The sequence below is a fragment of the Balearica regulorum genome, chromosome 1 (assembly GCF_011004875.1).
Source record: "Balearica regulorum gibbericeps isolate bBalReg1 chromosome 1, bBalReg1.pri, whole genome shotgun sequence".
Taxonomy (NCBI): Eukaryota; Metazoa; Chordata; class Aves; order Gruiformes; family Gruidae; genus Balearica; species Balearica regulorum.
The window spans coordinates 3,026,156-3,053,170 of NC_046184.1; the positions used below are offsets into that span (position 1 = coordinate 3,026,156).

At 47.8% G+C, this 27,015-nt stretch overlaps 1 protein-coding gene across 2 annotated transcripts in view; it reads left to right on the forward strand.

Moving 5' to 3' along the window:
- Window positions 1-24,764: 24,764 nt before the first annotated feature.
- Window positions 24,765-27,015, forward strand: part of PLXNA4 (plexin A4) — a 454,032-nt gene continuing 451,781 nt past the window's right edge. For both annotated transcript variants that reach the window (XM_075757480.1, XM_075757530.1), the window contains exon 1: window positions 24,765-25,212. The gene's annotated coding sequence lies outside the window, so the exon portion shown is untranslated. The remainder of the gene's footprint in view (window positions 25,213-27,015) is intronic.

Consider the following 27,015-nt stretch of genomic DNA (forward strand, 5'->3'; position numbering starts at 1 on the left):
TGAAAATATCCGTGTGCCTGCCTCTCTTCCCTGTAAGAAAAGAGCTTGAATTACAGTACTGAGAAGGCAATGATCTTCGTGAATTAATCCACCAACACATCACACAAATTTAGCCGTGTCCATAAAATTGGATTTCCTGATAGCTGGGGGGATTTACACTGTGCTCAGCCCTGACTCAGGTATTACAGGCATTCAGCTGTGCAAACAGCAGAGATGACGGCACGCAGCCGCCTGCAGAAAAAGCTCAAAGAAGCCTTAAGTGCTGTGTGCGTTCAGCACTAGTTCGTGACACTGGCCAGGCTTGCAGCAAGGGAAAGGGACACGGGCCAAAAGCACAGCAAAAAATCTATTGGAGGGAAGTTTGCATCTTCACGATCTGTTTTGACTCACAAAAGAACAGTAGCAGGGTTAATGCTCCTTTCCACTTCTTTATGGTATTAAAAAGTAAACTGAGAAGGTCTTTTTTCAGCTGTTTTTTATTTTTTCCCCTGTCTGCTTTTAAACTTAGAAATAGTAAAAACATGAAGAAGCAGCAATGTGAAGATGGGGGTGGGGGGGGTGGGTCTCAGTTGTGCACTGGAGGGTTTCTTGCCTTCATCAGAGACATTAGTAAGTCAGTAACAAAATTCCTTCCTCCTGCCTTGCTCTTGAGCCGAAGTAGAGCTAAAAATGAAACAAATGCCAACTGGAAGATGAATTACAATTCCTGTCCCTTTCTCAGTTATTCACTGTCCATCTCTTTTGACATCCTGGCCCTTCTAGCCATGGATTTGTCAGGTGGCTTTCTTTTTAAAAAAAAATAATAAAAAAATAGTGGAAGTACTTCCCGAGAACAGTGTTTCTGTAGTGCTATCCATCTTACCAGCACTTTGCAGCCATTAACTAATTGAGCTTCTAAATAATGCCAGGAGGTGGGGAAGCTGCTTGTGTTTGTACAGACAGGCAAACAGAGGTGTGTGGGGAGGAGGCTGAGTTTTACCACCCCTAACCCTAAGGGTGGGATTCAGCCAGCTACGATATAGGTGGCTCTGCAAGAGGTGGTGGCTGAAGTCCCTTGACAGTCTGCAGAAGGATTTATCTTCTCCTAAAGAAGGTATCTAGATTCGACTTGTAAAATGCCTCAAATTTAGACAGTCAGAGTTAGGAGAGGTGAATCCAGCTTCAAGTGGTTTGTACATGGCTGCAAAGCAAGTTGCTGTCGGAGGCAAGGGTGGGCTGTAGCAACCCAGGAGGATGGGCATTGCAGATAGTTTCTCTTATTTCCTTGCAAATCTTGCTCAGTTTGTGGCTTAGAGCCAGAAATGAGATCCTGATAATGCAACGTAAAGAAGAGATGGCTGAGACTGGATGCGGTAGATGTTTGTAAAACCATAAGCACAACTGAGGAATCGTTCAACATCTCTTCCGACACAAGAACAAGGAGGTGTCAACTCTGCCAGGCAGACAGCGTTTTGCAGAAAGCAAGCTGAAAACAAACACAAGGACATCCTTCAGATGGTGAGTCGTTCTGCCGGCTGCCTTCTCACAGCAGACATTTACACAGGTTCAAAAAGCCATTGGACAAATTCCTGAAAGAAAAACAAAAATTCTGAAAGCCTTCTAAATATAGAGGTCCCTTTCTCAGGCATCTACAGTGAGGCCCTGCTGGGTTGGACATTGTCACGATAATTCTAGGGCTTAGGCAATGGCAAATGCTGAGTAACATCTCCATCCATCCATCCATCCATCCACCCACTCATCCAGGATTTCTTGTGCTTTCAGATTCCATCTGAGGCTGGTGACCGGTTCTCAAACCCAGTATGAGAGACTCCAGTGGCACCAGGGGACACCTCTGAGCTGCACACCTCCGGCACAAAGAGTCCCTGCAGTAGATGCTCTGCTGGTTAGCAGAGGGGAAAAGAACTGGTCTGCACAATCCTAATCCTGCAGGGATGGGTTAATCTCACAGGCAAGCTGCGGGGATGCATGTGTGAGGAAAGACTGCAAAAACCACTTCCCTAAATGCACCTGCTATGCGACTAAATAAAGCTGCAATGGCCTGGCAGCTTTTGCAGACGCTAAGCTTGCTTGTTATTTAGGTTTAATAGCAGAGGCAGAGCTGGGTATCAAACCACAGAGAATGGATTTGGGCTCAGTCCCATCCATGAACCACTGAGTGTGACGATCTGTCGGCGAGCCAAGCCCTTAGACTTAAATGTGCTAGCTGGAGAGACCTGTTGTGAAAGGAGAGCAGAGAGAGCAGTATGGGAGCCACCTCTGCCATCCAGATGCAGACTGAGCACCCCTTAAAATTCTTCACTGATGCAGAGGTGGGAATACACCAGGATTTCTCTCTTTTGCTGTTGCAAACTGTACGTTAGCAAACAGAAATCACACCCTGCCGAACTTCAACCAAACACTCTTTATTTCTCAATGCACAGTTTTATGCAGTGTCAGGCACTGATTTGCCAAATAGATTAAGACTGCTTCAGCATCTACCCTGCATTAACAGCTTCTCCTGTGTCCCTGTTCACACCCCCTCATCATGATGCTGGCAGCTCTTGAGCTTCAGTTGCTGCATTTTGCTGTCACGTCCCTGCAGCTCCTGCAAAGCTGTAGAGAGAAGCAGCAGTGCAAGATGGCCTTTGGGCATGTGTGTGTGCTCTGCTATATCTCCTCTTGTTTCTGCAGCCTCTTGCAAGAGGGCAGCATGCATACTGTGACCGAGATGGGAGGAGAGAAGAGAAGGATGCAGCCCCGAAGTGCTTCTCATTTGTTTTGTTATGTTTTGTTTGTTTGTTTGTTTGTTTGTTTTTTATTAGAAGCATTTCTAAAGACTCTATTCCTTGCAGAATTTCTCTGCACCTGTTCATTCCTACTGCAGATTCCCTTTGTTCCTTCCTGGGTACCTAGACATCAGAGAGGACTAGAGGAGTCTAACAACCCTCTAAGGAGAAGAAACTGTGCCTTTTATGCTCCATTTCCATGGGAGCAAACCCCAGGTGGTTCATCTTTTTTTTGAGGTCACATGAGGTGATGGCATTTTGGTCTGAGTCACACCCATTGGCCCAACACCCTTCCTTCTGCCATCATCGGACACATCCCGGGACAGGAGGAGGCAGTAGGAGTGGTGGGCTGTGATTGCAGCTCGTGATGACAACAGGAATGGTTCTCAGAGCAGAGCAGGGAGCTGGTTCATTCCGGACTTCCCTCTGAAATGATATTTGGTGGGGAAACATCAGGTTTTGCAAAGCTGAAGCTGTCAGAGATACTTTTTACTTTTAATCTCATTTGCATTTCACTTTGTACCATCACATTAGGCATTGCCAGAATAAGGGCTGCTGTCATGCCCTGGGGGTGTGTCCTGGGGCTGCTGGGAGGGAAGGATGCTTCACACCTCCCTTCTCCCGAGCTGGGTCCTTCGCTCCATGAAATGTCCAGTGGCACAGCCATCTCCCATCTTCCCAAGCTGCTGGGGACGCAGCAGGAGCTGCCTGACTACAAAGTGCCATCCCTGAGCAGAGCTGAAAATGGAGCTGCAGAATATGCTCTTAGCCATGCACGCCTCCAGCTATTTCAGGCTTTGAAGGAAAAGACCAAGGCTCTGACCTGACTAAAGAGCTAGAGCATTACATGAAATAAATAATAATGATAGCAGAGTTATTCTTGTGTGACACGTGCCCTTTTGTATCTGATTAATGCTTACCTAGGACACACAGCCTGGGGAAGCTGCGTGTGAGGTTGTGCACCCCTCCCTGCACTCTCGGAGCAGATAATCCACTCCAGCATCGCTCTCATGGTTACCATGATACTGTTATTGTTGCCTGCTTCTTCCCTCTCTGTCCCCATTGACTTTAGGCAGATTAGAGCAGAGAGATGATGGATGGCTGGATTAGATGCTGCACACCTACTTCAGGTTTATAAAGCAATATTTTTCTGTCCTATTTGGATGCATCTCTCCCATTGTGAGCACAAAACAGAGAATAATAGGGAACTATTGTTGGAGGGCAGTGACTCTGGTTTACACGTACGTGCAGCATGAATCCATTCATGGCATTTTTTTTAAAAAAAAGTAAGCTGACAAATATAATCAATTACAGCAAGCCAGTTGCAAGGTGAAATGGAATAACCATGTGTTTTGCCATTCAAGGTTCAGCGAAGGTCCCAGGCAGGGAAAAAGGAAAGATTGCTGTTGGCCTTTAAGGAGAGCTACCTCTTCTCTGCTCAAAGGCTGAGTCCCACATAATCCAATTTCACGTCCTGCCTTTAAAATGTTATTGGATCTTCCTGGAATTGACAAATGTTGAAACTCCCGGAGGAGGAACAGCGTGAACTAGCCAGAAGCCCAGGTCTCCAATCTGTATTTACAGGTCTGGAGTAACACAGGTGAGCCCTTGAGCAAAGCTTGCAATTAAAACTGTCCTCTCCAGGGCTGGATCTGCTATTGAGGGGCTATATTGTGCTGCTGGGTTTCAAACAGAACTCTTGGTTTCAGTATGGAGGTCTCCAGGAATCATTTGCTGTCCATATGTCTCCGGATGGCTGCAAGATCCCATATGGACACCATGCAGTGTCACTCTTCTGCCTACACGGTCTCCTTCTTGTTCACACACCAACAGCCTCCCTAGACAGGCCTGGTGGTGACCCACAGGAGCATGATAGGCGTTATGGCAGCATTTGGATGTGTGAGGTTGTGCGTGGCGTAACTGGGATGCGTTCACTGCAGCTGGAACAGCAGCACTGACTGACAGCAGCCAAGCCCTGAGGTCCAGTTTGGATGGCCAGGTGGCTTCAATAGATGTACCAGCCATGCTCTTGCTCCCTATCACAGTTGCCCCACTGATCTCCTCCTTTGCCTTCCTCTTGTTTCTCCAGTCTGGAAAAGGCATGTCCTTGGGGCAAAACCAGTGAGGATGCTTAAGGGCACAAGGTGGTGGACTCCTGATGTGATGCTGATCGTGGGTTCCTAAAGTGGGTGGTTCACTCAAGCATCCAAGGAGTCCTGAGGTGGTTCTCGGCCTCCCTTTCTTCCATAGGACTTTATTGGACTTATGTGGAAATGTTATGGCTTAATGTTGGTAACAGTGTCCATAAATTGCATTCAGGGATCCTCCTCCCACACCACTAAGACTTTTTTGGGGTCTCACATTGCCCTTGAGGGCAATGCTTCTTTCATCATTTCAGGTCATGTCCTGGGTGATATGCAGAAAACTGGAAGATCATATATACAGTGCAAACAATTGAGGGCTATCCTTAGCCACAAAGCAGTGATTTCTAGCATCCGTGCATGTGCCGAGGATAGCATTGCCACAGAAGGAGGAGGGCAGTTGCGTGACACACCAGAGTCACTTCTTGCCTCTTTCCTCCTGCTCCGTGTAGGAGCTGAGATGGTGATCACAATCCATGTTGGAGCTGGGTCTAATGTTGTCCTGGGACTTAGAGCCCAGGGAAAAAATGCAAAATAGAAAAAAGTCATCAACTGATGTGTTTTGGGAGGAATAATTTTGCATCAGCTATAGCGGAGCTTTAGAAAACTCTTGGTCGGGGCCGAAGCTGCAGGCAAGCAGCTGTGCCTTGTGGCTCGCTGCACCGCGGCGTGCCCACCCTTCGGTCCAGCGTGAGTTACGGCACCTATAAACTGCTTATTTTATTGCTGAGGCTAATGAGCTCTGGGCCCTCTAGGTAGAGCCTTGTAATTACATGGCTTCTTGGGATGCTGATTTAGGGGTTGCTCAGACTCTCTCCTGTCACCAGCCACTGCCTTAGTGCCTTCGCTGAAGAAGGCTGATGAAACCACTCAGGTGGGCTGTCAGTACCATCACATCTTACCAACCCCTGCCCTCCACCCAAAAATAAAGTGACTGGAAAGACCTCTCTGAATCATCAGAAACATGCTAGGAACCTGTTGGAGTGCCTGGTCCTTCCAGCACCTTTGTCAGAGCAAAGAGAGGAGAGAAGATGAGTAGTTCTGAATTTTCAGCTGTTGTAGCAGCAGGATTTTGGTGGGGAGCATTTATCTGGAAATCCTACAGTGACTTATAAATATAGGCCCAGGATTTCCAGAGAAGGAGCTGTATTAGGAAAGATCTGGCACATCCTAAAGAATAATCATTATTATTAGTATAATTATATTAATTACTGTAATTACAAGGAGGGCAAGACACTACAGGAATCACAGATGAGCAGGGTGCTATACAGATGCCAAACGTTACTGGGTTTTCCCTTCCCCTCTGCAGTCTAAAGGCAGCTGCATTGCTTGCAAAGCAGGAGGAAACAGCTCCAGAAACACACACACACGCACACGCACACGCTTCTTCTGTACGTGTGTGTCAAGATCAGAGTGTCAGGTAGAAAATGCTGCCAGAGCCTGGTAGGCAAAAATTGACAAGGGAATCCAGCGTTATCTGGAACTGCTCTCTCCAGAGAGGCTGAAAATCTTTGATAGGTTCACTCCAGGGGAAATAACTTTGGAGGATAAGAGGCATTGATGTGCGCCGAGCAAAAGGCAACCCGTGTGCATGCTGGCGCGGCAGCAGGGTTGGAGCTGACATGTATTCTTTTCTTTTTCTCTCTCTTTTTTCCTCTGCTCCCTTTCCCTGTACTTTTTATTTCTTTTTGTTTATTTTCTTTTTTTTTTTTTTTTTTTAATTATTTTTCAAAGCAGCCCCGGGTCTCCCAACGATGGTGAATGCTATAAAGAATGGAGTCGTGATGGTGCCTCCACGGAGAGGGGGACGTGAAGAGCAGGAGATGGAGGGAAGAAGGGAGGGGGAAAGTCAATAGGCAAATCTGAAAAGCAAACCCGGGGAATGACTGCGTGTCTAGAGCGTGTGTACATGCTGGTGGAGCCTCCAATGGAACAGAGGAAATATTTTCAGAAATTTCCCCGTGTTTGAGAAAGGGTGGAGCCTCTTTTGTCAGGAAAATCTGCAGCAATATTCTAGTCCTTTTGTAATTCAGTGGTCTGTCCTTGCATCTCCGGGAGTCAGACGCTGTTCCTGGCACGGCACAGCCCACACCACCCTGGGAGGGTTTGCAGCCTCTTTCGTGCTGCCCAACTTCTCTCCGCTGCTGCAAAACCCAACCCAAGTGAGCACAGCTCCTCTAGCATGCCACAGCCCCAAATTCTGGTCCCAAATTCTGGCACAGTGCATTAAAGCCAAGGCTTGGAGCAGATCTTTTCTGAGGTCAGATAACTTGACCGTGGCTGAGGGCTTGTGCTGGTTTGAGGGCAGTGGGAAGCACACTGCCGAGACCCAGTTCTCCCCGGGATGCTTTTATTCTGTTACACCATGGGAGCTGTTTAGGGAATCTGGCAGTTTTTTGTGGGTTATTTTGAGTGGGACTTTTCTCAGCTAACTACAGCTTGCAGAGAGGTAGGCGGTTATGTCTGAGCTGCTTTATCGCCGCAACTTTGCTTTATGGTCGGGAAAGAGAGATGCTTCTTTCTAGAGCACAATTCATCTCTCCCAGCTGGGCTGAATTGCACCCGGGAAGTTCTTCTTTCTCTCCATTGACTATAAAAGGCATCTAGACAATTCGCTCAGATTTACGCATTCGAACTGATGACACATAAAGTTAGACAGATGAAATCTGGCCAGGGATCATTCTCTCCCTTTCACATTGTGACTTTTTTTCATCCAGCTCTGGCTTTTTCTGTTCCTGCTGGGCAGAAAGGGCTGGAGAAAACGGTGCCGTGGGAATGCAAACACTGTGGGGAAATAGTAAACCCTTTGGATGGAGACGTGGGTAGGTACAGCATGGTCTCTAAATGCTGTAGACATCCAGAGAAGCTCTGTGAAATGCCTGCAAATCTTTCCTTTTTGTACGAACACACACAACCCTGAACCCGCAAATGGGTAAACAAATAAAAAGGTGGAAAAACAAAGCAACACTTGAATGTTGCCTTTATTTTCAAACTCTTTTGTAGCACCATGACATAAGCAACTCCAGGAAGCAGTTGTTAATATATTTTCATGATCCTTGATTAAAAAAGTTTGAGAAACAGCTGTGTAGGGCTCTCTGACAGCCTGTCACGGGGCGGCTGCAGGTGGAGAGATGCAATCGCTGTGTTCATCTCCATATCAGAGCTGCTGCAAAATGTTGGGAACTACTCTTTGTTTGTGAACTTCTAGGCAATAACCAATCACCTCATGGAGCATATTCCACTGCTGCCAGTAGACCAAGGTTGGTGCAGATGGAGGCTGGGCCATGGTGAGCAGCACCAAGCCCCTTTGGGGGTGTTGATACCCCCCTGGTCTAATGACAGGATTGCTGCTTGGGGACTCTTCCCCGGGATGGAGCAAGGTGATGGCAGACGCGCTTGTGTTTTTTTCAGGCTAAGCCAGGTCATGCTTGCTCTGTGAGCAGGTAGGAGATGCCAAACACTGTTTGGATAACTTCTTCGGAAAATAGCCCTCCTCTCTCCGCATCATTTCTGAATCACTGCCCCTAATAGAGTGCATGGAAAGGTGTGATGAGGGCAGAGACTTTTATGGGAATGCAACGAACTCAAAGCAATGTGTGATCATTACAGCCTCTCCTCACACAGGCCAACACCCTAATCTGTCTCAGATGGAAGCATTACACCCCACACTGCCTTATCTCCTCTCTCTCAGCAGACCTGCCCTGAAAGACAAGACAGCCTTGTTTAAATTCTTGCATCAAATCCAATTAAGATGGTCCATGAACACCCACATAGGATCTTTTTCTAACATCAAGGTGAGCAGCCTTACCTAGTTGACCACATATGAGTGCAAGGAGAGAGAATAGCCTTTCTTTGCCAACCTTTCCTTTTCTTAAGATATTCAGAGATGAAAGGGAAGAATTTGTTGTGATCAATATGCATGTAGCTGGTTTCAGTTATTTCCACTTCTTCGGGAGTTTGAGAAGAATGAGTTTTGGTGAAATCTACCCCAAACAATATATCTTTGCTTTTTTGTTGTATTTATTTCATCCACGGAGCTTAAAAAAGTCATTTCTTCCTGCAATTAGTCTTGATAGTGTATCTGCAAATTCATATGAGGAGTAGTCCAAGTGGGTGGGAATTGCTCCTGTTGGAGAGAGTTCTGCAGATGAACACCACCATTGTGGTTAGCGTAGTCAGCCTCGAAAGACCCAACCCCAAGGCACAAAGGTTCACTCAGAACAGAAACCTATGGCCTATCTGAAATAACAAATAGGTCATGATTGTCAAAAGTCTGAAACTTGACACTGTGGGGATGGGTGGACATAGGAGATGGCATGCAGTAACCTGTACCAAGGCAAAACCTCCTCCTTGCACAGACTGAGAAGGTGGCTTAGGATTTGGGGTTTTGGTTTTTTTTTTAATCGACTGTGTTTGCATAGTTTCATTAATGTATTATCTGGCATTCATGAATATGCATCAGTGAGTTATTAGCTTCGCTACACCGCTAGGTTGGCAAAGGCAAGCAGCACATGCAGGGAATGGAAAAGAGCATGAGATAGAGGGAAGTAAAGACTTCCCTTGGGTCCATATCACCTCAGATGACAGACAGCAGGGGATCCATCGTGGTCATCTTTACCTCCCAGGGGAAGCTGAGAGAGATTCACCCGGGTAGGAGAAGACCTGATTGTCATGGGGACTCTCTGACGTAGTACAAGGCAGGTACTGTGGTTCACAACAGGCTAAAATACAGGAAAAGACCACTTCCAGGTCCAAGGGGTTTTGCTTTTTTGTTTCCTGTTTTATTGCAAGCACCAATCCCTAGGCAGACTAAAGGGGCTGTAGCTTCATCTCTGTCACATGTTCCCAAGTCTACGCAGCATCCTCAGTCAGAGCCTGGCTAAATCCGTCCCTTGTGCTCACTGTGCATAAGACTAGTTCTACCAGAAAGTTCCTGGTTTTACCAATCCCAGCAGGCTGAAGAAGGCAAATGTTGTTTTTATTCACTATATAGCAGTAAATTTTACACATGCCAAGCAGAATTGCCATTCCATTCTTCGGGGAAGTACGCAAACACGACTGTCCTCCCTGTGCATAGTCCAAATGCATAAAAACTGTAATTTGATCTGCAGAGAGGTTGCAATGGAAGATGTGGCAGGAATTGCTCTTCCAGTGGACATAAACCAGTGTTTTAACCACAAAACCATCTATCTTTTCTGTGCCTCTTCCAGTATGCTAGGATCTAGCATGACTACTCAGTCAGTGTGGCTGATTTATTGCTGCAAAGCTCTCATACGGATAATGACGGTTGTATTTAAAGCCAACTGAATGACCACAGAGAACTTCTGCAAAATGTCCCATCAATGTTTTTCCATCCTGCTTAAGTACAGTAAACATCTTGACTGGCATTATAAAGGGAATTGTGAGTATTAACAACTGGGATGAGTATCTAAAATAGCTGCGTGTAGTCTGAAATTACTGTGGATTTCAGTTCTAGTGTAGCTTTGATTTTACCAGAGCAGGATCCTCTGTTCCTCCAAGTCACTCTGTTACTGTTCATGAGGTCTCCACAGGGCAGAAACCTTATCACAAGAATCCATTAATTTGGCCAATCTGTCAGCATCTTCTCTCCAGGGACGGTGGTCTCCTCATGTCAGAGCGGTGGAGCTTTCCAGCAAGACATAAGTGGCGTTTGCTGCGTACCAGCCCTGCAACATCTGCAGATATGTCCCAATTTCCTCAGCATGGCTAAATTGCTGGGATGTGAGTGTGCTGCTCCGGGGTATGAGGAGCTCAGGCAGACCTGTGGGTTGCAGGTGATACAGCTCCTTTCGGCAAAATGACTGCAGTCTTAAAATTTGCTGGGAAGTCATCTGGAAGTGCATGAAGCATAATTGGTTCAAGAGCTGGCTTGGAAGTCGTATTCCTGTCCCAGGAGATGTCTTCCAGATTTAGAAAAAAAAAAAAAGAAAAATTTAAAAAATCCTGTCTTGCCTTTGGAAAACTATCAAAACCTCAAATATCTTCCTGGATTGACTTCTTGAAACAGTGTGGGTTGAGTTATGTGAAACATTTCCTTCCAGCTATCGTAGAAGGAGGCAGGCTGGAGCTGGAAAAGCCTTTCCCGATATCACCCAGCAAACTTGTAGCTTCTGACTTCTTCCAGTACCCAGGAATATCGGAGGTCCTGGATTAATGTTCAGGAGGCTACATTTCCTCTCTGAATGAGGGAAATCAGGCTATGTGCAGGCAAGCTTTTAGCCTGATTTTAGTTTCCACCTGGAAGATGTAGGATTTGATTCAGAAAAATAGTTGGGCAACAGTTATTTACAAGCAAACGATTTCCAGTGAGGGATTGCACTGACCTTTTAAACTGTGCGAGTGAACTTGTGGGCTCCTTCCCTCAGTGGTATTAACTCCATGCAATGCTTTGCAGTCCACTTCTTGAGGTCTGTATTTATACATATTTTAGTACATAAACATGCATTTAATGTCCCCTTTGAAATTGTCTCCTGCCCATATTTAAAACTCCACATCATCCTAGGGCAGCAAGTGGATGAAAAATAGTTGAAACCATTAAGATCAGCTTTTTCTTTCTAAGAAAAAAACCCACAAGTCATTGCTGGAATGTGTCTTTTTTGAACTACACAGGCCCTGGGTATGCCTCTGCCACTGGTGCGTTTTAATGCTATAACAAAATTACAACCCATTGAGGTTTTCCAATAAGTTGTAATATTACGTTTCTGACCACGCGGGGCCACAGAGACCCACCAGCACCAGACTTGCTGGCTTCGGCTCCAAGCAGGGACTTACATCCACAGGCTGCTTTTGGACATCAATTATGCTCCTACGTTTCCCTTAGAATTGCAATTGGATCTAGGACTCTTTCTCCCTGGTTTTCATCTTACCCAAGTGTAGCAATTATACCCCCTTTGCTGTTCCTGATTTAACATGAAAAAGGTAGCTTCAAGTTGGCATGGATAGAGTGAGGGCTGCTTACCGATACCGAAGAAATTTTGGCGAAGTTAGGTGATTTCCTTTCCTTTTTAAAACAATGTTATGAATTGCCTGCCCAAGTCTGCATGAGATTTAACATGTTTGTATCAATATTTTCTATGGGTGGAACTGGTGTGATTGAAGATGGGATTTTAAAAAATAAATCAATAGGCCAGGTTGATCTCAGATGTGCACAGTCCCAAACATCATATTGTAATTACGAATTATTTCTGCTGAGGAGGTGAATTCACCTGTATTGGCATAGAATACATTTATACTGGTGTAAATATCACATTTTTAGGGAGAGTTAATGTTCTGTGCAAGTATGGCTTTTCTCTCCTTCCTCACTTTTTCCCTGAAAAACAGGGGTAAAATAGGATTGCAAAACTGCAGCTGCTAAGCTTGGCGCTGGCTAGCAGTTTGGTTAAACCCACACACGGGATACTACAGAAATCCTGGCCATGACATCACTAGCAACTCTGGGACCTCTCCTCCAGACCCATCCCTTGGGCAACACTTTCAAAAGGAGTGCGTGTCCCTGTTGATGTACATTTTTAGGACTCCCACCAGCTTTTTGTCCACAGTGGGAGACCTGGTGGTCTTTTCCCACTGAGCCCCTCGCCTCCAGTCGTGCCCAAAATTGCTACGCTCAGCCACGTAAGTGAACTCTTCCCTACAGCTCACTCCTGGTGCTGCGGTTCGGTTTAATTACAGATGCTTCTGCTCCTTGTGAGCACGGATCCTAATTAGATGTAAGTGGCAGAGAAAGAAAGCGTAAGAGCCGATGTGAGCTGCTGCTTGAGAAATATAGCCTGGAATAAAAGAAATCGGGGTCATCACCTGACTACACTTCTTTAATGCTGGTTGTTGATTAGCTTGTGTTTACATGAGTGGCTACAGCTCCTGCCTCCATGGGGGGTTTGCAGCTCCTCATCAACGACAGGCAGCAACGAGTGCCTGGCAGTGGGCATCTCCTGATGTATTTATGAATTCACAGGTTTTAATTGTCTGGAGGAGCTTCAGGACTCTTGGTAGTAGGAGAAATATTGACGTTTATAACATGTTGCCATATTGCTACAACCCTATGGGGAAAACTGAGGCACAGCCAGGGTGGAGCACTAATAAAAGCAGTGCCTAAATCAAACAAATGTGTGCTTTGGGTATTGTGCATTGTCCCCAGAATGATGGAGAGATGGTTTTGATGTTCAGCTCAACCTAATTACTTCATATGACAGGGTAAGGCAGAAATCTTTTACCTCCTGCAGCCACGTAACCTGGTGGACATTTCAGAATTGTGCCCTACCACATTTTTGCAGAATCTGCTCACAAACTTGCTTCCCCCTGACTATTGCTGCTGCACTAGAGAGATACACAAGGCCGTGTCTGGGCTCCTTTGGCAGGTCGCTTCAGAAGACCATAGTTGCAGAATGGCATATGAGTAAAAATCATCCCTGGTGACCCAAGCAGGACATCTTCACATTCTTCACTTGCATGGACCGTGAGCAAAGAGAAGCTCCTTTTCTCTGAGTGCATAATCTGAGGTATGGCAATGCAGGATATGCTTTGATGACATGCTTTGGTTCCGTCCAGCACAGCAGAAACCAGCCGTGCTGCTACACTGCTTGAAAGCAAGGCTGTGGAAATCCTTACTAAGGACCGCAGGGATGCCAGAAGTTTGTTGGGGCTCAGGGACACGCTCAGAGACATTACAGGCTGGATTAGTAGACAACTGGATGGGTAAATGGCTGGTTGAATGGCTGGATTCAGAGGGCAATGGTTAATGGTTAAGGGCTCGTCTCCATTCTCTCTGTGGTGCAGGTGTGACTCAAGGGGACACCTGCAGCAGAGCTGGGGACTGAACCCACCTAGTCTTGATTGAACAGGCACCGTTGGACACTGACTTCCATTGATCATGACTTTCACCGAAGTCAACAAGCCTCCAGGGAGACGAGATTCTGTCTGAGAAGAACGGCTTGCAAGAGGAAAGCTTTGAGGAGAACTAGAGAATGAGCCAAGCTAACAAAGAATTAATCGATACTAGTTCAAAAAAACAAAGCAAGCAAACTAAAAAAGTCTGTTGGTTCCTGTAACTGAGGTTTGTGAACTGCCACAAGCACAGGAAAAGAATCATTGTTGCATACAGACGTGGACGTTGTGTGGGTTTCTATCTATGCAATAGGCATAAGTTTAAAAAATTTATTGATTTTATAATTAAGGAACTCTGCAATACATAAAGTTAAAAGCCATGCAAACATATACACAGAGACCACATAAAGATAAACAAACATTTAGATTTAACACAGCATAAGTGCAATAATCACCCATAAATGTAGTAATCACCAACTGTTTAATATAGATCAGTAGCAAACAAAAGAAGAGATGGAATGGAAATTATTATTTGTACTAGAGGAGCTGCAGAGGCCACAATCAAGATCACATCTCTGTTATGCCAGGCAGCACGCACATACACAATGAGAGGCAGCCCTTGATGCAAACAGCTCCAAAACTAAGTCCAGGCTTGAGAAGAGAAGTAGTGGAAGTAGAGATACGGTCCCATCTCAAGGTCACCAGCCTGCCAGGGCAAAGCTGAGCCCTCCTGATGCCCACATCCATCTCCACCACACAGTATGTGAACGAGGTTAAACTGGCAGTTGGTTTTATTTCAAGCATATAATAAAATTGTCAGGAAAAATAATGTAATTTCTTCCTGGGCTGTTTTGGCAATGGTAGAAGTACTTTTTCAGCCTGTGGCTGTGGGAGACCTGTGTTCATGGACCACCCAGTCACAGGGACACCAGTGTGTGGGGAGAGCCTCTCCATCTCTCCTTTGATGCCCTTTAGAAATCACAAAATGTTCACTGAGCAGGAACTGTGAACAAGGTGTCCCTGCAAGAACCTCACAGGGCCATTCTTCTTCTGCTACATCACTCACAGGGTAGGATTAATCTTATTTTACTGGAAATGTTTATGTTTAAGACACTCACCTCAGAGCCTCCTTTGATGCTCAGTAGAAAAACAAACAAACAAACAAACCAAACCCCAAAATAGTCCTTTTTAACCTTTTGGGGAATATTCAGACATTTTATCCAAGGAATGACAGCCCTTGAGTGTTGGCTGAGGGGTATCTGCAGCAGGGTGCTGCCTGAGCTGGGTGCTGGGGACGACCATCTTGTAGGTGTCCCAAACCCTCTCTCTTCCCAGATGCAACAGAGGTTTGGAAAGCACTCTCTCACCTGCCAGAGGAGCATTACAAGGGGCCGCAGGAGTGATGGGGAGTAGGACAGACTTGTCCTTGGTGTCCATCTTCTTCATTTGACCCTTCTTTCTGCTGCACCGTATATTTTCTCTGCAAGATGCTGTCTGTTGCATCTTTAGCATGATCCTCTGATGAGTTTTTCATGGTTTCTCAACCTCCTTGAAAATAATGGAGGTTAATTAATCACCTTAAATTACTGCAGGATCTTAAAGCCACAAGAAAAAACTATTTTATTTCTCCTGTTTCCCATCCTCTCGACCTCTGCTTTAGAGAGGGCTGTGATCTTAGGACATGTGGTATATATTGAGTATCATGTTTTCTAATTTCCCCAACCATAGATAGATTTTTCAGAAATAAAGACAACTCCTGTAGCTTTTTAATTAAATGTTAAAGGCCCTTGATTAAAGAGCCATAAAATCACTGAGAGGCCTTTAAATTCTATAACGTCTTATGGCCTGGCATGTACCGTTTGCAATCGCATCCTCATTTGGCTGAAGTGGTAAGAGACAGGTACCTCCAAGTATTGGCCACCAGCTGTTGATCTCCTCCGAGGTAAAGGATAATAGGGAAGGAGTGAAAGTAACACATAAATCAGGGAAATAAAAAAGTACTGGCAGGACAACTCCTGAGCATCAGGACTTGTGTCCTGGAGGAAATGGTGTTTCTTTTGCTGTCCTCGTACAGCAAGTGTAGCATGGGGGAAGCTGTACAGATTAATATCTATTTTTAGCTGTGTGGCTTTATCCCGGTCCATGGCAGGGCTGTGGTATCTGCAGGGCTGGTGATGCTGCCCGCAGTCCTGCGTGGTCCAGATCTGCTGCCCTGGAGAAGATCCTCATCAAATTCATTCTGCTGTGATGCAGGAATGAGCTCCTGTACCAAAGTGCTTCCAGTCTCAGCAAGGACAGCTGACCTCGGACTGGAGCAGAACATGGATGCAGAGCATCCAGGGTAGATCCATATTCAATAAGGAACACACCTGAGGCTCCCCATGGCCGTGCCTCTTCCAACTAAGGCCCATATGATGCTCTTTAACTTCTCCTGCTTATTTAACCTGCCATGAGTCTACTCCTGATGTTCTGGGATGCAGATGGGAGATGGGCAAACATGCACACCTCCTCTCTGGGCGCGAAGACTTCTATATCCAGGATCTGGTCCTGCTATGTGCATGCAGCATATCTAGCCTGTGCAAGAGCGCTGGGTCAGGGACATGCCAGGAAAATGCTTGCAAAATATAATCCTGTTTTGGAAATCCCCCAAAACCTCATGCCTGGTCTATCAGTGCATGCAGCACTTCTCTTTGCACCAGAGGAGTGGATGAAGCAGGGCTTACCTCTTTCGCTGATCCTCTGCTGCAGGTGAATTTAATACAATGTCTCAAAATGTAGCAAGGAATTTAATTATTTGGAAATGATGTGAAGGAAGGGAGGGTCAAACCTACTGGATAATTTATTCATTACTAATATTTCCAGCGGCTGTAATTGAGGTGCTCTTTTAATTGTCCAAGCCACTCCAAAAAGCAGCTTTTCTAATAACGGCTTCGAAAGTAACTGTCACTCAGTTGTATAAACCTCTATCAAAGTTGGCTTTTGACTGGCTGATGGTATCACCCACTGCCTTGACTTTATTTTAGCTTATTGAAATTGATCCTAAATAAACCTGATATGCCCCAAATTATTTTCCTTAAATTAATTTGAATGCAATTTGTTCTCAGCTAGATTTGCTGCCATGTTGAATCTCGCAGTGCAAACACAAGTTTGTTGGGTCACTCTAATGAATTTGATTTTGTATCTCAGCCCTCCTACCCATCACCAGCACTAAATGGAATTATTTAGAAATAACAGAGATAATGCTGGCAAAATAATATGCCGTGACAAGACCTTTTTTAGGAAAAAAAAAATACACAACATGTTGAGGTGGTTTATTTTTGATTAAACGCTTCTGCTTCGCCTCAGCATTTATCTTTCAGAGACAGCTCCAGATCAGACAAAATGCATCACTCCATTAACGTTATCTCTCTGTACATTTGAGTGGGGCTCCCCAGATAATAAAGGGTTACAACATGCGTGGCTGGCTTACACCTCCAGCGGCTTTTATTTCTTCGGTGGGGATTTGCACAAAAGGTGTTAGGAGGCGGAGAGCGAGGGGGAAGGGATGCTGCTTCCAAGTTGCTTGAGTGAGAAGTCAAATGGCTTCAAAGAGATGGAGTGCAGCTATTTAATTCAAAGGCCCTAACGGAGACATCGGTGCCAGGAGCTGTACAAAATGATCCGGGTTTAAAGAGATAATGTTGGGTCATTTTATTCAAAGGCCTTGGCTGAACTGCTGAGTAACTTCACAACGCGAGATAGCCCTGCATCTGGAGAGCTTTGTCTGGGTGAAAACAGAAATGGGAAAGAAGGAGATGTTGCAGGTGATCAGAAACATGGGAGGAATTTGGGATGAACAGACTCCTGAGAGAAGCAAGTGATGGTTTGGGAGAGTGGTGGAAGAAAACCGTAATAATCAGGAGGGCAAGAAATATCAGTCGTGCCCCTTTTTGCTGCACCTGAATGAAGGCGATCTTCCCATGAAGTTGGGAGCGAGCAAACCTAAAGAGGTATTTTCCTCCAGCTGATTTCCACAGAGCCTTGAGAGCCTCCAGGGCTTGTTGCTCAAGTGAGAAGAGGTGGAGATCTCAGTGTGATTTGGAAACAAAATAAATATTGGTGATGGGAACATCCATAGGAGTAACGTGAAAAGTACGAGGGGGTTGCCCTATAGAGGGGAAACCTCTTGTCCCAGGTTGTTTTGCTTATGCAAGTGTGGGTGGTGGCTCCAAGCATCCTCAGTGGCTATGGTCAAAAGCTGAATTTCAGTCTTCACAGACCATTGTCCTGATTTGCTTGGAAATTCGTACACTCGGAGGTGGGAGGAGGTCAACAAAATTGGTTTTACAAGAAAAAAAGTTAGAATTTGTACTCTTGAGGTGTTGTACCATCTACAGTTATAGCACTGCAAAGGGGTTACAGCTCTTCAAAGCTGCCCTCCAGCACGGTCTGTTTTCACCACAGATGAATCCACCCAGTGCAGGATAACAAGAAAGCAAATCTATGCTGTTTTGTATAGGTCCTACCAGTAAACAAAGCAGAGAAAGCAGCTGGCCTGTTTTTAGACATGCACATATATATTTTTTTTGACGCTTTTAGGAGGGGCTGGTTGAATAAGCCCCACTCCAGCATTACGGAGAGAACATGCACTTGTGAATATGGGAGCATTTTAAGGGATGCTGCATAAAGGGCCTAGCAGCATCGTTCTGTCTGCAAACACAGGGTACCCGAGTGACCATGCACTGACTATTTTACAAGTGATATTGTTCATCAGGGAAACGCCTTTCGCTTCCCCTTCCTGTTTCTCATTCTACAGTCGCCCTGCTCCACTCCCCCCCCGTTTTCTGTCATTTCTCCTTCTGTTCTTCCTTTCTGATACCATGGTGATGAAGCTGACATATAAGAATAGCTATTCTTCACCGGGGTTCCCGCAACATCCCTGGATGAGCTTATGCTTCTCCCCCTCTCCGTCTCCCACGTTCACTAAGTGGGTAACTCTACGTGCGCTGCCAACCCCACATGCTAAAAAATATCGGCTAGCCTTCCCCCCTCCTCCCTCCCTCCTGTTTCCATGCAATGGGCTTAAAAATCATGAGTTGCAACAAACAAAATCATAAATGTTGGGCTTGGTTTGCTTCTTTTTCTGTGGTTTTTTTTTTCTTTTAGCCTGGTGTTCTAACAAAACAAACCTTCTGCCACCGTGCTATCTATTGGTGCTCACAGCCGATTTGGGGTAGTTTCAGCCACGTTTGGCAGGCAGCGAGATGATCTTGTTCCTAAAAGTTTTGCGGAAGTAGGTGGCTGGGTATACGTTCTCCGGGAGAGGAAAATGCCAAAGCTACGTAGGAAAGAGGCTTTATAAATACCCTCAATTCAGAAGTAGCTGTGATTGACATCTGCAACTAGCTGTGAGATTCGGTAGGCTGTAAAGTATATTTTGCATTTTCTTTTCCCGCTATCCGAGGGAAGCAAACTTCCTGAAACACCCTTCTAGATTTATTACCAATTGCAAGGGCTGGGCAGTTCTGGGTCTTCCTGGGAAAATCCCTGCAAGTCCAGACTGGCTCCTATGCTCTCTCCTGCACTTGTGGTACCCACTGGAGCATCACCCAAGAGCTTCATCACAGCAGCGAGTCTGACCCGGGCCCTCAAATCCCACATTGAAGCCCTAATCTCTGGATTAGGCCCTTCCCCTCTTTAGTCTGTCTTATTTTCCTTTGGATTTCTTCTGATTTGAGCATTGCTTCTCCTTAGCTGAATCCATTAGCCCCTTTCAATGCCACGTTCAATCCAGTTTCGGCATCCATCCTTCCCCTCTCTCCTTCCAGACAGTCTCCAGCTCCTCCTGCATCTCCCTGGCCCGCTTTCCTCTGCCTCTCTGCCCATTTCTCCATCTCATCCCTCCACCACCAAAACCTCCCCACTCCTTATCTCCCCCCCAGTGCTCTCCAGCCCTCCCGAGCAGGGATTGATTGCTCTTCCCACTTGCATTATCCTCCAAAATGAAAAAAAAAAAAAACCCAATGAATTTGTCCGACTTTCTCTGGTTGTATCTTATCGCTCCACCTGCCTGCTTCCAGTATTATTCCCTTTCGCTCGTCTTCTGCGGTTTGAAGTAGCCCCTCTCAGGCGTCCCCTCATTTAATTCGACAGCCCCAGCCTGTGTTTTATACTCTCCTTATCATTATGGCCTGACTGCTCCCCTGGCTCTCATTTCACCCTGCCTCCGTCCATCTGCCCTTCTTCTGCGACCGTCCCCCTTCTGTTTTGTTTGGACAAATGACAGCCTGGGTGTGACCGGCAGCGATAATGGTCGACAAATATTTGAAGGGAGAAGGAGAAAAATTATTCATTGGGGAGTTTCAAGAGGGAGGACAGGGGGTGAGTGGAGGGATGGCTTTTGATTTGGAGGCGGGGAGGCTGGGACCGGGAGAGGGTGGATGGGTTGGGAGGACGTGCAGATGATGCTGTCGGCCTGAGTACATCATAAATCCCCTCTGTGTGGACTGGGGATGTAGAATGAGCATCTCTCTCATCCTTGGAAGGACAGGTTCTACCTGGCAATGGCACCTTGCTGGCAAGGTAGAGATGGGGAGGGATGGATTGGAGCAGAGGGACAGAGAAGAGGGAGTGGGAAGGGAGGAAGGGTATTGAAATTACAACAAAGAGGGGAAATTTGGGCTGAATAACTCTGGAAAACTTTCTGTAACTCAACTGAGGTTGGTGACTTAGTGTTCGAATCCAGCTGCTAACACAGATTGGAATATATACTGATGGGAAGGAGCCCTGGTGATAAAGCCGAGGAAGAGGACAGTCAGAACCCTGCAGGTCTGTGGCTCCTGCCAGTTGCTGGGTTTGTTCCCTGGGACAAGGTGAAAGGAGATTTTGCTTCCTTCAGAAAACATCCCAACAAATGGTAAAAAAATGAAGGCAAGCCTCACCTCTGGTTGACACTGCATCGTAGCTGCTAAAGGGCTAGAAAAAGGGGGGGAGGTTAGATAACTAATGCAAGTGTTATTTAATAAACATCCTACTAAGAAATCTGCCAAAAAAACCCAAACCTGCAAGGACTGGTGGGGAAGTTAAGGGAGTTGCCAGAAGCTGTGCAGCAAATCAGTGGCAGAGGAGAAAGGGTACCTTGCACAGCTCTGCTCCATGCCAGGACACCCAGGGTGCCCCAGATAAACCAGTATGCAAACCCCTGAGATACCATGGACATGCTGGACAAAGGAGCAACTGAGGATGATTTTGATGGATCCTCTCAAGGGCTTTTTCTTTACCTGTCAGAAATTGGTTGCAGAGAGGCTCCGACCAAGGCGGAAGGCAGCGGCTGGTGACCAAGTGACACAATCCTGCTCTTTCCCTGTAAACCTCTCTTGCATGTTTTTTTTTGGTAGCACTTCTGTCTCATTTTCAATCAACACGACCCTTCCTGAAGCTGGTAAAACTGCCAAAAAGCTGATAGCACGACAATCCCAGCAACCAGCACCCAGACCGAAAACTGCCCTTAGGGGCAGAGCTCATGCTGTCCCTCCCTGGGGTGTCACGAGTGACAACGCAGAGCCCCGGACCAGCTTTAAAACAGCTCGCAAGGAATTTTTCCACCCTCCAAAAGCATAATAAAGACAGTCTTTGTCAGCGGCGAGAACGGTGACAGCTACTCAGGAGAGGCCAATTTTCTTTCGGTCGTCAGCAGAGCGGGGCAAGTTGTTTAAACCTCCAAGACCTGAAAGACTGGAGCACAGATGGGAGTAAAAAAAAGACCTGGAGGAACAAACTCATAAACTCGCAGCCCTCTCCCCGGGCGGTTTTTTTTTTTTGGTTTTTTTTTTTTTTTTAAGATTTCACCCACTTTTAGGGATTTCCAGAGCTGCCACCAAGCGCGGTCGCTGCAGGTGGCGCTGCAATGTAGGTTTTTAGCGGTGCCTGCGCTCCGCTTGCTGTAACAAGCAGCTCCAGCTTTTAGCAACTTAAATACCAGGTTGGTTTAACAAACTTGTCAAATGGCGGGGGAAAAAGAAAAGAAAAAAACCCCACCTAACTTCCTAGAGTTCCACTTTGCTTTTTTTTTTTTTTGCTTTTTTTTTTTGCTTTTTTTCCTTTTGCTTTTCCCTTTTTTTAAAAAAAAAAAAAAAAAAATTGGCTCCCCTGCTTTGTCACTGGGGGCAGTTGAGTCTTAAAGCGTACAGATGTACATCCTCATAAAAATAGGTGTTTTCTGTTCTTTGAATATTGTTGGAAGTGATCCCTGTGTGCGGCTCGATAACAAGGCACAAAATGAAAGGATGCGTTCGCTGTTCACCACCGTCGCACTCGCCGGCAAGGAAGGAACCACAGAGGGCTGCAGCGATGCTGTTGGCATCCAGGACTTCACAAGCAATGGGGACCAAAGTGGGTGTTTTGGGGCAGAGGGGGGAAAATCAGGCATGGGAGGGTTTTTCTGAATGGCAACAGCACGATTTTGCCTCTTTCCAGATGATGCTGAGAGCAGCTTTGGTGCTGGTTGGTGCTGAGCCCCGGTGGGTTTTTCCCCGGGAGCGGTCCAGAGGGATCCATCATCTCTGCTGTTACAGCAGCCGGGGGGCAAAATATCCACTTGATGACAACAGGGTGAGCCTAGCCCGCCTTGTCCTTGGGCCCTTTTACTGAAGCTATTCACAGGTCAGGGGAGGTCATTTGGGTTTTCCAGCCCTAACCCTTTTCTGCCCCCACTGCCTAGTTCATGAAAAGGCCTATAAATAAAGTCTCGTTTGTCACTCACTCCTTTATGAACCCAAACAGCACAGGGATATATTGACTCAGGCCATTGTCTTAAGAAGCAGAAAGAATTTGTATTAATTTCTTCCTGCTCACCAGATAGTGGGAAGTAATCTCGGTGTATCCAGATTATCCCTTTTTAGCAGAACAGCCCGGTTTTAAATGCAAGACCAAATTTCCCAGAGATTTTCATATGTTTTATTAAATGGAGTTTCAAGCCAGACTGGACATTAAATAATACTGTACTGCTCACAACAGCAGCGATCTTTAGAGGTTACTAACCTGCCATTGTATCTCTCAGATTTCCGTCTCGCTCTTCCGTTGTCATTTTGCTGTGTTATTACTCTTCAGGCTTCACATGGTATTCATTTCTCTGAATGAAAACAAATGACTCCTTGCAAGAGGCAGGAGATAAAGAATAATAAATACATTTTATGCACCACCTTAAAAAAAGGGCTCTGAATCCCCATCCATCCATCAGGAAATGTAAACCAGAGCTCAGGGAAAACACACACGCGCGCACAGGCACGCGCCGGGGAGATAAAACTTGTTTTAAGGAAAACATGATATTGTTTAAAAATAAATATCTTGGAGGATGCAAATAGACAGCCCCTGGCCCCCGTGTTTTGTGGCATAAATTTAAGATAATTAAAAATACAAAGCTCGGATTAAGCCCGATTTTCTGTGAATGGCAGAGGCTGTGGGGAGGAGGGGGAGCCCTGCTGTGCTTGGTGCTGTACAACGTACCTCCTGAGAGGCAATCCCTGCCTCTGATCCCGGCTATTGCTTGCCGCGAGCGGTGGGACCCCCTTTCCCAGCCACCCCCTGCATCGCTGCTGGATGCCTTCATCTTGCATGGGGTAGGAATAAGCTGCAGGACCACCCCCAGGGTTTTCCCCTCCCTGCCCTGATGTGAGCACGGCCAACACCCCTGGAAGCAGAAGAGGGCTCCCCAGTTGCTTCCCCTTCGCTTCCCCTTTTCCCCAGACCTCTGCGAGGTGCCCATCCTCGCGGCGTTAGGGCTCCCTCGTCTCTACCGGGAGGCAGCCCTGTTGCTACGTGCCGTTATCAACACCCTGAGAGCACTGCTCTCCCTCCCACCATCTGCTGCCTGCTCCGCTTTCGGCTCGAGGAGAGCCCAGATATTACCTGCAGAGAGGAGTTCAGGTCTCTGCATGGAGGAGAATGAACTTGCAGAGCGGGGTCTGCTCCACGGGGCAGCCTGGCCAGCCAGGCCGACAGCCTGCTGGACACGAAACTCGGGCAATAAGCACTAACAGCTTTTAAAAAAATACTATTATTCCTGCGGCTGCCAGGAATTAAATGAAGACCCAGAGAGCAGAGCAGCTTGCAGCCGCTCTCTAGGATTACTGCTCACCCAAGCTGAGAGATTGATCTTCCTCTGAGCCTCCCTACGCTCTGATCCGCTCCCCTCCTCGTTTTGTCCTAGCCGGAGGAGAGCGGCAGGGCACACGGTGGAGAGGGAACGGGGAGTCAGATGCCCGCGATGCCGGGAAGGGCTTTTCTGGGGAGGTGATGGAGGGAGCCTGCAAGATGCGTTTGATTCCTTGAGTGTTTTTTTTTTTTTCCTTTTTTATTTTTTTTAATTTTTTTTTTTTTTTTTTTTTTTTTAGGCAGCGACATTTCCCAATTAGCCCAATCAGGCTGGAGATCCTAGGTGTCAGTAGTGAGTAGGAGCGAGGGAAGGCACCCGGAGGAGAAATCAAGGCAGCCGGAGTTGCAGCCGTGGGAGAGCGGCGGCGGCGGCGCTCGCAGCCCCGGGCGCGCTCGGAGGAGGCGGCTCCGGCTCCGGCTCCGTCCCCGTTCCCATCCCCGTCCCCATCCCTTGCAAACTTTCGGACGATGAAAAGCGGCTTGGGGGTCCCCTTCTAGAGACAACCTGCACCCCTCCGCCTTCTTCCCTCTCCCAGAGGTGGGTGGGCTGGCGAAAGGAGGAGCAACTGGCCACTCTCTCTGCAAAAAAAAAAAAAAAAAAGGAAAGAAAGAGAAAAATAACAGAAAGGGATTTTTATTATCGTTTTTATTTTTTAATTATTCTTATATCCCTCCCTAGCGTGCTGGGCTGGCGTCGCTACCGCACTTCCACACCTCTCCGGCTTTTTTTTTTTTTTTGGAAGAGGGGTGTGTGTCTGTGCGTCTGTCTGTGTTTGCAAAAGAGCCTGGGTGTCAAAGCCCGCTCCGCAGCCACCATTGGAGAAGAGGGTTGGGGAGGAAGGGCTGGCGAGACAGCCGCAGTGCGAGCCCTCCCCGGCGGGCAGGCAGCGGCGCGGCGGCCGCGGAGCCGGGCATGGCCCCGTAGCGCATCCCCTGCCTGCACCCCGCCTGCCAGCTCGGCTGCCTGTCTCCCCCCCCTCCTTGCTGATTTAGAGGCGGGGGGGGGAAGGGCTGGGGGAGGGAGGGAAGGGCTGATTTGGAGGTGGGGGGGGGGGGGAGTGAAAACTGGAGCTGCGTGTGTGTATGTGTCCCCCCCCGCTCTGAGCGAGCCAGACACGGTTTGCCCAGTGCAGAGAGAGGGGCTCCGTGTTCCGCCTCCGTGGAGTATTTGGGATTGGAGAGACACACACACGCACACACACACACACACACACAGAGACCATCTGCAGTGTCAATGCGGCGCCTGCTCTGAAGACTGAAGTGGGGGGAAAGGAGAGGAGAAAAAAAAAAATATATACCAAAACCCACCCAAAGCAAGCCAGGAGCTTTCCCAGGTAAGGAGCCCCCCGCCCCGCCCGGGCAGCGGGGGCTGGCGGGAGAACGCCCCGGAGGATGCCCCGGGAGGGCCGGTGGGGCTGCAGCGGTACCTGCCCTCCACACCTGGCGGGAGTGGGGGGGGGGGGGGCGGGGCGGCTTGCCCCCCGCCGCTTCTCCTCATCCTCGGGTCGTGTGAAGGGGGTCGGGGCTGGTGGGCAGGGACCCCCGCGGGCAGCGGGCTGAGCCGGGGGTGGCCGGGCACGGCCCCTCCGCCCCTCCCGAGCCGGCTTGGGAGGATGCCGGGGGGTTTCGCAGCGTGGACCCCCGGCATCTCCTCCTCCTCCACATCCCCGGCGCGGAGAGGACGCAGTGCCCGGTGTGTGTGTCCCCCCTCCCCGGGTCCCCGATGGCTTTTTCCCCTTGCACAAGGCTCAACTTTTCTCCCCGGAGGTAGCGGCTCCAGCGTCGCAGCCTGTCCCTAATCACCCCCGGTCATCCCCGGCTGCGGATTTTCCTCCCTTCGGGGGGTATTTTCCCTCCCTCGGTGCCTCAGTGCCTTCCCCGGGAGAGCGGCTGGAGGCATTTGCAAACTTTTCCTGCTCCCGACGAGGTTGCAGCTGGACGGGGCTGGAGACAGAGCCCTTTTCCCGAGGAGGATCAGCGCCTCCCGGATGACCGATGGATGGGGACAGGGGCCACCCCCGGCGGGGAACACCTAGGAGGGAAGGGGGGGACCCCCAAGTCGTTTCCCTTCCTGCAAGGTGCTGGAGAGTTTTACTGCCCAAATCCCGGCTGCGGAGTCGGCGCTGATAAACCTCCCTCCCTCCATGCATGTGTGTGCTGCAACTGAAACCTGCGTATTGATGCTCTTCGTTTATCAGACATATGCCCTTAAATTATGTAGACAGGGAGAAGTGATCTAAACACCGAGCCGCACATGGTTTTGGTGGAAATATAATACTCCGACAGCAGATGAGTTCCTCCCAGATAAACAAACCCACTTGCTCAGCCCCAGCAGGGCTAAGTGCTGTTGGAGTTTGTAGTGGCTGCATGTGGCTGCTACATACCCAGCCCAGAGGAAACCCTCCTCCTGGGGCCCCATCTGCTCCCCGCACTGGGAAGGGATGCAGCCTTTGCCGTGCTGGATTTGGGTGTAGGACCTGCAGGACTCGCCTTCATGGAAAGGACCAGGTGGAAAGCGTGTGGCCGCGCTCCTCTCCGGTAAAACTTCCAACCCCGCGTCTGCTCCGCTTTGCTTTCCAGCCCTGCCACCGGGCAACCGTACCAAAGAGCTCGCTGCAAACGCACCTGATTTTTCATGGCTTCCCTCCGCCACCGGGATGAGATGCCTGGGATGTGAGGTTTTGGGGAAAGCAAAGGGGGTCTGAAGCTTTCCAGGCTGAGGGGGTGAGCGGTGCAGAGAGGGGAGGTTTGGACCGGGACCCCTGGGACTGCCGGGGGATGCTCTTATTCCGGGGGAACAATGACACTGTCAGGGGATTTTTACCGCCGATGCAAACACTCGCAGCCTTATAGGGACTTATCTTGAGTGTGCACCAGCCCTGCACAAATATTTTGGAAGGCATAAAGCATGCTAACTTATTTTCTTTATCTGTCCTCTGTTTCACCCGGGTCTTGTTTATAGAAGCTGGTTAAATCCGTGAGCGGGTAAGACCAGTGGAGCATGGGGTTGCTTTGCCTTTGCAGTCTCTGTGATTTTAATTACAGCGTGTGCCTCCCAGTGTGAGATTAGGTGCTTCCTCCCCCTGGCTAAGCCACTGTCTTAAGGTCTCGGGGATGCGAGCAGCGTTTCGTTTGTG